This window comes from Galleria mellonella, unplaced genomic scaffold, assembly GCF_026898425.1.
Source record: "Galleria mellonella isolate WM207_F2 unplaced genomic scaffold, CSIRO_AGI_GalMel_v1 utg905, whole genome shotgun sequence".
Taxonomy (NCBI): Eukaryota; Metazoa; Arthropoda; class Insecta; order Lepidoptera; family Pyralidae; genus Galleria; species Galleria mellonella.
This window is the reverse complement of record NW_026442174.1, coordinates 2,997,122-3,011,162: the sequence shown is the minus strand read 5'-3', so window position 1 is coordinate 3,011,162 and position 14,041 is coordinate 2,997,122. Positions and strand designations below refer to the sequence as shown.

Sequence of the window (14,041 nt, the reverse complement as noted above, 5' to 3'; positions counted from 1 at the left end):
CAATCAACAATTATATACTACTCTATGTATAATAATTATTCGTAATAATCCTTCTCAATATTCGGAAGCGAGTACGCGTGTGGGACCACTGGTTGATTTATAGCTCTCTCTTTACACAAACCCGCCGCCGCGCTGTCTACTTGAGACTCTATTAGAATTCCAATCTCTACGGACATCTTCAATGTTTCTCTATATTCCCTTATTACAGTAGAAGTAAACTTTTCTCGGCGTCATTTCCATGTCAACATGAATTGCTTTTGTTATTGCTGCATATTTTTTCAATGGTAACTATTTCACAGACGTCATCGGAATAATGAATACTTTGTTATAAAAACCTACTCTCAAACTTTCAAGTTTCTTAATTTAAATGGACAATGAGAAATTGTTGCAATTAAAATGTAAACGCTTTGACCATGACAAAATATGGGACCTAAACTCACATTTCTAGGGACTGAAAAAGTTGCTTAAATGTATTACGTAGTATATACAGTGGATTAAAAAATGTAACGTCTGTACATTAGGACAGAATTAAATAAACTCCTTACAATGTAGAATACTATATTACAGATAACATAACTGATACATTTCTAACAAAACATTTTTTTCTATTCTACAATCCTAAATAATAGTATCAGCCGAAAACTGGCAAGAAGTCGGCTATTATTCATAAATAAACGTTAAATTCTGGGCAATTCTTCTTAATATTAAGTTTAAAATACAAATTTATCATGAACTGCACCGCTGAAGTTATCCGCCCGAACGATGGGCGCTACTTACCGCGCCATAAATCTTTAAAAAATTCGACTCCTTCGCTAAAGTGATAACTTATCTGGAACCATTAAATCTTGTATTCAATTCCTTTTACAATACGTTTTTATATACTAAAAGAAAAGAAATACTTTGTACATCTGAAATGTAATTTCTTAAGAAACCGTTAAAAGCATTCTCCTAGTAAAAAGTTTTACATAATGAGAAAGAAGTTTAATTAAAAACAATACAATTTATTTTAAGTACAATACGCTCCGAGATCAATAAACGATAAATTATATTAAGTATAAAGTTACTGGTTAGGCGGTTAGAATTATTTTGATCAATACTGCTATCATAGCGAAAGAGGTTTGTTTGAATCGAAGCATTTAGCGTTCCATTGTTTCTGCCTACCCTAATGGGAGACAGGCGTGACAGATATGTATGTATGTACTGCTATCATTAGCGTGCTACTTTGTGCACTTGCGCATTTGAGGATTGACTACTATTATTATTAGTAAAAGTTCTACGACCTTTCCTATTAATCATCAATCTCAGATTTTTAATCAGTTTAAATGGCGGAATTAAAAAAAAATCTAATCAACTAACCAGTATATGCCTTCCGCAAAATAACATCTCATCATATCAGCCCTTAACTGTCCATTGCTGAACAGAAGCCTTCCCCAGTAAGTCTTGCCAGTACTTGCTACGCTTGGCAGACGGGTTGGCAACCGCAGTTAGACTTAATGAGATGTTTTATTTAAGAGGTACGCTGCTGTCCACCCCTCTACCATAAATTCCCTTAGTCGCCCCCAACGACTCCCACAGGAAAAGAAGGGGTGGCCCATTCTAGGCTGAAAACCGACACGGCGAATAACTACTAAACACGGCAAATAACACGTAAAAATAACATCTAATTTAGTAAAATAAAAAATCAAATTGAAGCCAAAAAAGACATTCCTTCTTCTTTAGATAAGCGTTTTTAACCGAAAAATAGAGAGTACTTGCAACGGATACTCTATGCTTAGATAAATATCACTGGTGATATGAACGCTACTGCCTCATTATAGCTCATGATGTCGTTTTGAGACCTATTCGAAAGCCTATCATATTTATTCTCTAGAATTATATTCAACAACCAAAATATGTATAAATGTATTCATTTAAATGGATAAGTACTCGTTTTTGTCAGTATGTATGTTTTATATGTATGTGTAAAATATAACCTATACAACTGAATTCAAAAGTATTAGAATCCTTCGAAGAAAGTCTTCTACCTTTTTTTAATGGATGATGATGGTATGGTAACCCCGCCTGCGCTAACGGTATACGCTGTCGGAGCACCAGTGAGGGATGATATGTGAGAATAAAAAGGCAGGTCAGTTAGCCTATCGTGATGTATACACCTATAATTCAGCACGATTGTTTCCAGAGGGGACCACGTGGAGGTCTACCTAACAGGATATATTAATAGCAATGTGACTGGTAGTCCGCATTACTAACAATCTCCTCCCCTGTAGATTTTTCCTAAAAAAACATTATTGATAAACGAAAAAATATTTTGAACTTCCTATACTAACATGATAGATATACCGAGGATGTGAATCTCAAACTATTTTGTCATTCATTGATCTTTCTTACTTTAAGATTCTATTTGAATCTATACAGATTAGTTTATACAGATAAACGTTAATTAAAATAAGCGTTATTTATATGTGTTTAATTTTACATTATTTGATATATTCAAATTAGACGTTCTTTTGATGTAAGCCTGTCCAAACTGGTAAAAGAGACGTGTCTGCCTGCAGACCATTAGAGCACTGCCCGGGTTTAACAAGGGACTTGACATTTCACCACCCGCTGCAATATCACTGTCGCTTTTGTATGAATATTTCTACCTTTCATCATGTTATAAAGTTTATTAAACGTCAAATATTTAGCATATTTCACATAAACAATGCTCGCTTGTATTTAAATTATACTTTTCACTTATGCAAATTCTACATAAAGTATTTTGTTGTAACAAAACATTAAGGAATATTGTATAGGTATCACAGTTTGTATAGTTTTTAACCATCTACAAAAATAAAAAGAGAACAAGTCAATTTAACACCGCAAAACAACTACCTGCATAATTGTAATAAATTGTTCGTGTCTATAGGTGACGCTTACCACTTTCCATCAGGTGGCCGTAAGTTTGTTTACTATTCTAAGTTGCACAAAAAAAAATGAAACGACTTAAATAAGGCGTAAAATGTACTTTTTCTTCTTCATTTTCTCAATGGTAATTGGTCACCATTTTTATGACTATTTCTGCCAGCGTCATGTTTATTATTTTTCTACAAATAATATTCAAAGCACAACATAATCATAATAAACAATTACCCATTGATCAATCACGGATAATCATTAATATATAAGGAGAATGTACTTGTACGGATATAATTTGGTACTCAGTTCTTTCTGCCATCATCATCATCTGAAGAACTTGCTTAGTTAATTAGGACCTAAGCAGACAGGAAGCTCTGATCTAAACAAACAAGATTATACCTTATCTGCACATGCCCTTATAATTAAACACATTCTATAAAAAAACAAACAACGTTAACTTAAATCACTTGTCAAATGTTTTAGGTCTTTAGCCCTATTACGAGGTAACTGAGACAGGTTGCAAGGTATATCGTCACGTACTATCGGCGTCATTAAACTTGACGAAAAATACTTTATCTTAACAAGTTTTTGCAGACCTTAATAGCCACGTTTGTTACGTGAAATTTTTTGCTAAAAGATTTACAAATCCTTTAAAATAGTTGAAAAGAATCATAACTAGATCTGCGACAGAACGCTGCAGAATTTTAAAATCTATTTATTTATTTATTTTAATAACTTTATTGATCAAATGAAAATATGGTCGAGCAAAAGGCTTAACACTAGTAGCATTCTCTACCAGTACCACTCTATCTCATTCTCCTAATAATATAAAATAATTATTATAAGTATATAGAAAAACTAATATAAAATATAAAGGAAGATGATGATTAGCTACAGAATAAAATAAAAAGGTGGACATGATTTTTTTTCTTGAACACTTATACTTATTTATAAGTTCTCGGAATCCTTCAAGCAATACATTACAGAATCGTGAAGCTTGAAAATTTAATCATCGATTCAAATTTATTTTTAAGCGACTTATAAAAGAAGGTTCTCAAGTTACGATTACGTGGCGAATTCCGAGCCGATTTTGATAATCCATTTTGCAATCGGTAGGATCTACTACAACGTTGATTTCATATTCTTTTATGACAATTGAAAGCAAAAAATTGCTGGTTGTGCAACAAAATCAATACGCGATTACAGTTTTTACTTAAAAAGTGTTTTCATTGACTTCAAATAAGATTGTGTTTCACAAAAAAATCGACTTTAATCATGGCAAAGGCAATTATTTTGGTTTAAAAATTCCAGTTATTTCGATTTAAAAACTAAACCACTAAATAGATTTTGATAAAAATTCTATGGGGCCAATCAGAAAGGATATACCTTTCTAATACCATAAATAAAGAACTTTCCAGTTCGGTTTATAACTAATGGAGTTATGAGGTAACAAACATAAGAAATACCACCAAAAGAACCTCCTCCTTTTTTTAAAGTTGGTTATAAAGGAAAAGGCTCTCAATTCGGTTGTATCTTTGTTACCTCATAACTTCGCCAGTTATCAACCGATATGGGAATTTCTTTATTTAATAATAATAATATTATCTTTATTATCAGGTACTTAACCCAAAGAGGTACAATGTATTACAACGTGCTCGGATAACATATAAAAATATAACAATAAAAACATACAAAAAAAACATAAAAATTAAAATATGTAGAAAATTTATAAAAAGTAAAGTAAATAATATAGCAAACACAGTTAGTAGATAAAAACAAGAGAACATTATTTAATGTTCCTGTTTTGGTGCACGGACAACCAATACTTTTGAATGGGACCGTTCAGACACTGGGACAATGTGCTGAGGATTTGCCCAGAAATTTGCTACACGATTTCTTATTATAGTGAAGTAATCATTCACCCTGGACTCCGCAAACATGCCCGACGCACTACAGTATTTCGGAAGCCTCATCAAAATGCGGTATCTATACTGCACTCTAATGCTGCTCCGCGCACTTTTGGTGCAATTTGTCCAAAACTAACATGTATATTATAATTTATAATGTAGAAACATTGACAAAATGCTCAAAACGATTTAATTTGAAAGAATATGAGAATATCCTTCCAGATAAATAAAACTTATTTATCTGAAAGGATATACTTACTGATAGGGCTCAAACAAATTTTATCAAAATCAGTTCAGTACGTTAATTTTTAAACCAAAATAACTGGTTTTATCACGACTGAAGTCAGCGTTTTTGTGAGACATAATCTTTAATTATTATTGAACCTGTTCCCTGTAATTCGTTTGCTTCTTGAAAATAGCTTGTTTCCTTGTCCATGGCAAAAACTACGAGTCAAATTACATAATGATTCGTCGAGCGTAAAAAGACGGGAAGAATATCGGGTACTTTTTGTCCCTATTGTATAATATTGAAATCACGAGTAAAAGATAGGAATTTGGGAAATTCTTTATTTATGTGAAAGTATATACTTTCAGATTGGTCCCATACAAATTTTATTAAAATCGTTTCTATCAAGTATTTCCAATCTATTGTGTTTACGAAACATCTCGTCGTTCAATCAGTGTAAAAAATGTATAAAAAAGCTTTTGAAATGGGCAAATAGAGGAAATATGAATATTTTGGTTACAATTAAAGAATAGTAAGTTGATTTATTCGAAGTAAATTATCCTTGTAGCCCGATTCACAACATAAATAGAACATTGATAGCAGATAATATTTAGGGTAGGCAGAGTGCACCAAATGCCAACGGTAGTTACAACTCTGTCCTAATTATCTTCAGCATTATTATAACAATATCTAGAAGTCATTTCAATGCTTGCACGCCAGTATAAAGATCTCCATTAGACGGCTAGGTATATGACCTATTAATCATGATAGGTCCAGTCTAGACGTCCCTCATAAATCTCACCTCTCGAAGCAGATCAATTTTCTGGACGACTGAGAACAGACAAACATTATCTATTTATACCACTAATATGGACTAATGTCACTAATCTCTGGAGAGGACGATCGTTCACCTCCCTCTATTAATACTCCATAAATAATGGTGTGCTACAAGTATCTATGTATATTTGATCACATAATACAAGTTTATTGGTTGCTTACACGTTCGTGTATTATTTTGTTTACAATTAATATTAATTACCCCCCTTTTTTTTAACATCTGAAAAATGCTTTATGCAGACCCATACACCTTGTGGGAGATGAATGGGTACTGTGGGAATCCCCCCGTAAGGTGGGAGTGTACCCACCAAAAAACTAGACGATATACCGTCGAGATGCCATATGTCGGAGACATGGATTCGCTTTCGCACTCACCACATCTCCGACGGCAGCGACCCGCCCCCTAATAGTAAGACCAAGTCTTCTCTCTCTAGAATATTATTAATTACCCCTGGAAATTTATATATTTTGCGATTAACCCTACTTTACATGATTTTTTTATTGGTGAAATAAATCAAGGTGATATAATTCATGTTCAAAATTAAAAGAAAAATGGTTAAAAATAAAAAAAAAAATTACAGCTATGGTTTTTTTTTCTGCAATGGACATTAAAAAGGTATTTAGACACGATCAACTTAAAGTGAAATTGTTCTTTTATAGAATTTTTGGACATTCAATGTTATGATGAAAATTTCCACCATTATGCAAAGAAGAGTTAAGCCGTGTAGTTTAATTTTCTAAATCATACATACATATACATATCTATCACACTTGTCTATTACCAATCAATAAATACATATAATTAATCGTAACTGGCCGATGTCTGTACATAGAAGATATATAAGAAAAACTATTATAGGGGGGGGGGGCTTTATGAACGCAATAGAACCCAAAACAAAGATTATTGGAATTTTTGTCTATTTGTCTGTACGTTAGTGCACGCTAATCTCAGAAACGGCTTAACCGATTTAAATGTGGTATTCACTAACGCGTTGCGGTTTGCTCCACTTAAAATTTAGTGTTTATTTCATTTCAATCGGTTAATAAACAAAAAAAAGTTATATCAATCTAGAGAAGCACATATAAAATACTATAAAAAAACCTATCAGTCGAATTGGCTGAAACTTTTTTATTGTATGTATTGATTTTGGACAATTATTTATTATTATTAGTACGAAGCCGGGTTAGAGCGCTAATTTTATATGTTTAATCAAGCTACTAGCTAATCAAACCTAAATTAAATTAAAAACTATAAATGAGTCTTTATTTTTTGTCCTTCTAATAAAATAATGCATTTCCTGCCACTTTTCAGCTTAAATTATAAAGTTTTGCATTATCTAAGACATCATATTATGCCACAAACATTTTGTCTGAGAACTATCTAGAATGGCCAAAATTTATTCTGCAAAATTATCTAAATCCTAGAGCCAGTCCCACTTAAAAAGAAATATTCTCATTATTCCCATAGGTACGCAATAAAATATGAAAATGAAAAAGATTTTCTGTTTTATAAATAAAATTATAAAATATGCAAGTTGTTTTGGTAAATAACTACGTATATACTCATTATAGCAAGGTAAGAATTATTAATTGGTATGAACTATATGCGGCTTGCGAGTCCTTACAAGTCAAGGCTTTGATAACCGGAACGTCGCACTTTCCTTGACACCCTCCGTGACCTAGCTATGTATGTCCTCTATAACACTGCATTGAAACTTTTACATATAGGTTGCTTCGTACTCACATATTTTTTATGTATGAAGCATCGCCCATAAAGCAAACAATATCCTACTCGTGTATGCGACTAAAGAATTATGCTTCCATTTCAAGGACGACACATTTTATTGAAATTACCTTAGTGTATAGAGAAGGAAAAGCGCCTTAATTTTTTGGAAGCAACACATATACGAAATTGCATAAGCGTCACAGTATTTCCTGTGATGCCAGTGATGATGCTCATGGTATATAGGCAACTATTACCACTTGCCATCGAGAGCGCAGACTTTTTGTTTACTGTTCTTGATGGGAAATGATACAACATAGGAACAGTCGCCTATAGATATGAACACGTTGACAAGATGGATAATTTTTCGCAATTTGTGGTGATTTTTCTAATGTAATAAATACCGGTTTACTTGCATGTTATTTGATTGAGATTGTTACATTAAAATATAACGTGTACTTTCGAAACTTTTAACAATATTTTTTTGTGTTCCCGTTTGGAAGAAATTTGTTTGGAGAAATTTGGTAAGATTTCTGGACGGTACTTATAAAGTGTATAAATGTATATAAAACAAAAGATGGAAAGGAGAGAGTAAAATAAACAAAAAGTAAAAACAGAAGAAATAATGTTTTCTTTATGTTCATCGTAACAGTTTGTGGCACATGGAAAAACTTTGTGAACTTCACGGTTACCGTACAAGTTTGAGATTGAGTGAAAATTCTTAAAATCGTATATATTTGGAGAAAAAATATTTGACGTTTGGGTAAAAATTTAAATTTACATCTGACGGTCTTATATGAACAGCACTACAAAACCAAATACAATAAACTGAAATACAGACATTCAACTCGATTGCACGGTGGCAGAGATACGAATGAAACAGCGATACTCATACAAATGTCTTTTGGACAATTTCAACGGAGAAAGGCGTTGCGGATGGTTGCGGTCGAAAAAGCAAAATAGGTTAATTTGTAATACATTTAACACTTAATCCTCAGAGATGGCGAGATATAAGTACACGGACATCGCAGAGCTTATTTTATATTATATATATATGTATATATATATATATATATATATATATATATATTTTTTTTTTTTTTTTAATGATTAGTATAGTAAACCGTCAACTTTCCTGCCCTTCTCAATAAGAGTAAAACCCAATTGCAACAATCTTAGATACTTAGCTATACCTACGAAATTATAGTAATTTTATGATTATTACATATTCATAAAAAGATCCATTCCGGAAGTTCTTCAATTCAACAACAAATTCATAACGAGTTTAATTAGATAACTGAGTGAACTTGCTAAGCAGTTGGATGTTGAGAAAAATGCCTTTCGAATCTATTTAATATGTAAAGCACTGACTCGGACATAAATTAACGCCAGTTATAATGGTACGCAGAGCAAAGTATGAGAGGAATATCAAAGATTTATTGCTGAGATCTAAAACAACTCGCCTTTGTATGCTTATGGGCAAATAATTGTATATAATCATCATAAAATGTATATAAAATAGGTATTCATTTCAAAAGTTGAAATTAAAAAAAATCTTATAAAAACAATTTTCTATAAGTGAATTATCCACTATACAGGTATTGCGTAATTTTTTAAATATACTATGTAAGAAAATTACGTACCGTATACAATTATTACTTTAAGAGAAACGTCTTTATTGCCAAATATTTTTTTATGTAAGAAAACAGAGGAAGTCCCGTGAGAAAAGCCTCTTTTACGCACCTGTTATTGTGTTGTCATTCTAAATATTTTGTTTTCTTTTAGATAAAATCTTATTTAACATCGTTCATAATTTCGTAGTAAATTCTAAGCAATATTAAAATATTGCTCAGTAGATATTACTCAATATTATCCTTATTTTTTTAATTTTACATTCTATTTACCCTATGATATAAATTCTTTTTTCATTTATCTCAATTCCGTTATGTATTTTATTTGGTAAATACATTGTTGTATTAACTTTGAATTTTCCATGTTGGTCTCAAGAAAGCATGTGTAAGAAAAGTAAAAAAAAAATATCAATTTGTAATTCTTACATACTTTATACTAATAATTGCAATTATTTTAAAACAACTTTTTTAAATTATTACAGAAAAAGACATAAAATTACTCCGTATAGGCTACACTAAAGTTTATTGTAGCTATCTTGCTAATCAATTTAAGATAATACAAAACATTTAAAAATTTTGAAGTATTTTTTGACAATCGCAAATTAAACATAAAATATTTGTAAACATGCAACTTTTTGCTATATCGTACAATTATTAAAGATATACAATATATTCCCACGAGACAAAGGTTTTTGTCAGAATTGACAACAAAACTTAACGGTATGTTATTTACTACAATCTACACGCTAACATACAATATCAACATGACCCATTTCGGCAAATTAAATCTGCCCCCTTATGGCTCGTACGTTCGTGACATCACGTCAAGCCAATCCCAAAACGGGAAAAGTCTGAAGGTCAAATATAAGAACATTGTAAATATACCGCAATAATTAGATATCAGAATGACATATTGATCAATAGGCATGATGTCTATTCCTTATTAATCCTCTGAACTATTTTGAAGGTAATGGTAACTGCGCTCTGAGTTTCCATTGTAACAAATTCACCAGTAGATAATATAAATGGTTTCCAGTATTGACCATGTAAAGAATGACCTGATACATTATACTGCAATGGGGCTGCTAATTCTCTGTACTAACAATCATCCCTCGGTACTTCGCTTCTGACATGTTTGCGAGAGTTAGAAAACTACAAGTTCAAACACAGTAGGTATGTTTAATTGATAAATACGTAACATCTGGTTTAGACTTCTCGGGATAATTCATTTAAACAACGTTATAACAGGAAAGTAGTAGGTGGGAAAGTATTTCATGAATTAATTTTAATTTTAGAATCTACAACCATTTCATTGTACCAATAAACACAACATTAGAATTCTGAATGAAACTGTAATTTTTCTCTTGATTTTAACTTTTAAAGAGAATATATAAGAAGATAATTCTTGCTTATTTTCTGTCATTTACTTCATTATTAAGCGACTTCAAAACGAGATATTTCTTAATTTACCTATTGTATCTTTATATTATATCTTTTGTATGTATATTATACTTGGATCAATCGTATACCAATTTTAAAAAAGGAAACTCTGGAAAATATCGTGCTTAATTCCACGTGACTTCATCACAATGGGCTAAATGACCTGCCTTTTCAACCTCGCCTATCATCATTCACTAGTAATCTGCCCGCATATACCGTTAACGAAGGCGAGGGTTACCATTCCATTATCACCCATTAAATAAAAAATTTACATGTCGTAGGCTTCCTCTTTTTACAAAAAAGTCGCACCCAGACATAAAGCCTACACTTTAATACAGGAAGGCTCTACACCATAGACGTAGTATAATGTCCTGAAATACTTAAAAACTAGCAATGCAATTACAAAAAAGGGACAAGAAAATGTGTGACACTAGTGTGCGTATTATATTGTTAAAATGCACAATGAGACAGTTCTGAATTTTTATGAAAATGATGTTGCAAAAATTCACGTATTTATTATTATTTTTATTTCAATCCGTAGACTTTCAGAACTTTATTTCAATTAAATTAGATATCTTTTCTATCAATCCATGTACAAAACATTTCTGTTGGTTTTATATGATTGCTTTTAAAATGAGATAAATGTTTACAGCGTAATTACATGAAAAATGTATTCATTAAAACTAATTACGCTAAAAAATAAAAAAAAATTAGAATTTATTTTGTTTATATTCCCGCCAAATCAGCTTCGAGCTTATATTGAACGTTCTACTGTTCTATCTCGTTCCAACATATACATTATCATGTGTCTTCTCTTTTACATTACCAATCTATATACTTTATAACCTAAACTCTACACTAAAATAAACACAGCTAGAAAATCGGTAAATCAAAATCGACCATTCGCGAATGGACGAAAACCACATGTTTAACACCTGCGATCCTATTATCGTACTCGTTACATTATATTTTCTGAGCCGTTTTCTAAATAACGAGGGTTCAAACAAGGGCGTGTCAACGACCTAGCCGCACCCGAATGTCGCCCATTACTTTGATTTTCGCGTGAAGTTATAAACACATTTTTTCGTTCATGTCAGTTGGGAATGAGAATAAAATGCGTATGTGATGAGCAAGCGTGTGTCAAAGTCAATTACATTTCTGTATTTGTATTGTATTAAAATTATACAAGTTTTTTTTAAGGTGCGAGAAGGCGCGTGGCGCTGAGATGATGATTGAGGAAGAAAGGAAATCACTTATCCCAACGTGACAATTTCTACAAGAATATTTCCAGGTGGCACCGCGTAGATGTTGACTTGATAGGATATATTGCTAGGCATAGAGCTATTAGACTTAATCGCTAACAGTCCCTCTCGCTCATGTTTTACAGGGCAGTCTGATTCCAATGATTCTTTTTCGCTACATATCACATTCGAAGTTTGTTCCATTTAAATAAAAAAAAACATAATCTCCCATTTTCGTAAAAGACATTAGAATTTGTAAATTGTAAAACTATAATTAATTTTTATAGTTCGGCACCATAAAAATATTAAGTATTATCAAAAATTATTCTATTCTGTAAAGACGTTTATATATTCGGCTGAATAAAATTTAGTATACAAATAGAATATTTCCTTACATACACATAACATACTTCCATTCTAAATCACGTAATGATTGAGACTTTGACCACCATCAGAAAAAAAAGACGTTTTGTAAGTTTTAAAAGTTTATCAGTATCTCTATGTCTGTGTAAATATAGGTGGCATGGGATAATTTAAAAGTAAACTCTTATATAAATAATTATGGAATCGGTCACAGTTTATTGCATAAAGATGCGTAAACACAACGTATGTAGCTTTTATTAACCTTGGCGGTTCCGCAGTAGGCCGATTACCTTGACCACACCACAATACAAGTAATAATGAAACATCGCTATCGTAAAGCGAGAAACCGTCATTTTCGAGGAGTCCAAAGAAATCGACTTCAAAATGTATACTGTATGATATGTCTACTGTGTTATACATATGTAATAATACAATTTGTTTCACCAATTCCAAATTATGTTATCAAATATATATATATATATATATATATATATATATATATATATATATATATATATATATATATATATATATATAAGTTTGTATTGAATATATTTTCCTTTTAATCGAAAGAAATTATTTGGAACTTACGTTGTCTTTTTATTCCATATTAACTTTGTTAAGATTGGACTGTATTTTATCAGATCATTAAGAGACCAATTATTTTTAATAAATGAGGATGGTATAACATGCCCGCCTATGTCGACTTGGCAAAATAATATTGCTAAGCTATACATATTGTAATAATAGATATATTTCGCAGTTTTACCTGCGTAAGTATAGGATATTCAAACAGATATGGTCCACGTATCTTTCACACAAATCCGTCCAGCCCTTTAGGCATGATTGAGCAATAAATGTCCAAACGTCTCAACAAGCAAATATCTTTACAAATCCCATATCTATAGGCATTCAACATCACAATAGGATTTCGACTTTCTATAAAAAAAAATATCTTTACCAATAAGTATTTTTTATTATTAAAAGTTTCGTAAGTACATATTTTATTTTAAGAATTGTATGGACCATAACTAAGAAACTAAGGGATGAATTCCCAGGTGGCCCCGAAACTAGTCATCGTTTTTACACAAAAATATTACAAACCCGAAATCCAATACTTTTATTAGATTTCGGATTTGTAATTTGTATATCCTTTCCGACTAATCTTGAATAATAAAATACCTACAGCCCGAGTGAGAACTACGCCACCTAATAAAACTAAGGTCCTATTTTCTTATCGGTTCTATTAATACCTAGAATCCAATTTCCATCACATTCCGAATTGTTGAGCATTCTCCGAAGACACGCACGGTGGCAGTGAGCGGAAAATAACGTAAAATTGGATTCACGCTCCGGAGTAAATGTCCGGCCTTACGTGGCTTAAGACATGTGATAACTGTCTGGTAGATGGCTAAGGCGACGAATGGACATATATTTAAATATATATCACAAATATTTGTTCACCTAAGTATGTTCAAAAGAGCTTACTTGTACTCAAACTAAATTGTCTCAGAAATTCTACATGAAATTTATGTAAAAAAAATTTAGAGGACGGAACTGCACTGCGTGTAAGTAGATAAATATTTATTGAGTGAGTAAAGAAATATTTATTTAGGTATGTACTTGAGTCATCTCTTCAATCGCTATCTACGTTTGTTTCCAATATCGAACGCATTAGGGTTGTGTTTTCCACAAACTTTCTGTTGTTATTTTTAACAATTTTTTTTTTTATTTTATATACCTTTTTTTTTAACTTAGAATGGCAAACAAAATGA

General features: G+C 31.6%; 1 protein-coding gene across 2 annotated transcripts in view; it reads right to left on the bottom strand.

Annotated features, from left to right (window-relative positions):
* LOC113510687 (tumor necrosis factor alpha-induced protein 8-like protein) overlaps window positions 1-14,041 on the bottom strand; it is a 76,826-nt gene that overhangs the window by 33,735 nt on the left and 29,050 nt on the right. The gene's annotated exons all lie outside the window — the stretch shown is intronic.